Source organism: Penaeus monodon, chromosome 24, assembly GCF_015228065.2.
Source record: "Penaeus monodon isolate SGIC_2016 chromosome 24, NSTDA_Pmon_1, whole genome shotgun sequence".
Classification (NCBI taxonomy): domain Eukaryota; kingdom Metazoa; phylum Arthropoda; class Malacostraca; order Decapoda; family Penaeidae; genus Penaeus; species Penaeus monodon.
The window spans coordinates 3,373,109-3,373,319 of record NC_051409.1 but is presented as its reverse complement, the minus strand read 5'-3'; positions in this window follow the sequence as shown (position 1 = coordinate 3,373,319).

Here is a 211-nt window from a genome sequence, read left to right as displayed (position 1 = left end):
TGTATGAAGTTACATAAATATAATTTGCAGAATTTATTATTGAGATTTATATCCTTACCAGTCCTTTGGGAACATAAGGTATTACCTTCTTTAAGTACTGTTTGCATAGTAAGTTATGAAGATTAGATTTATCGATAAAAGCAAGTTTGGATGGCAATCTTGAATATAACCACCAATTATGTGTCTGCCTATGTCTTTTTTATACATATGA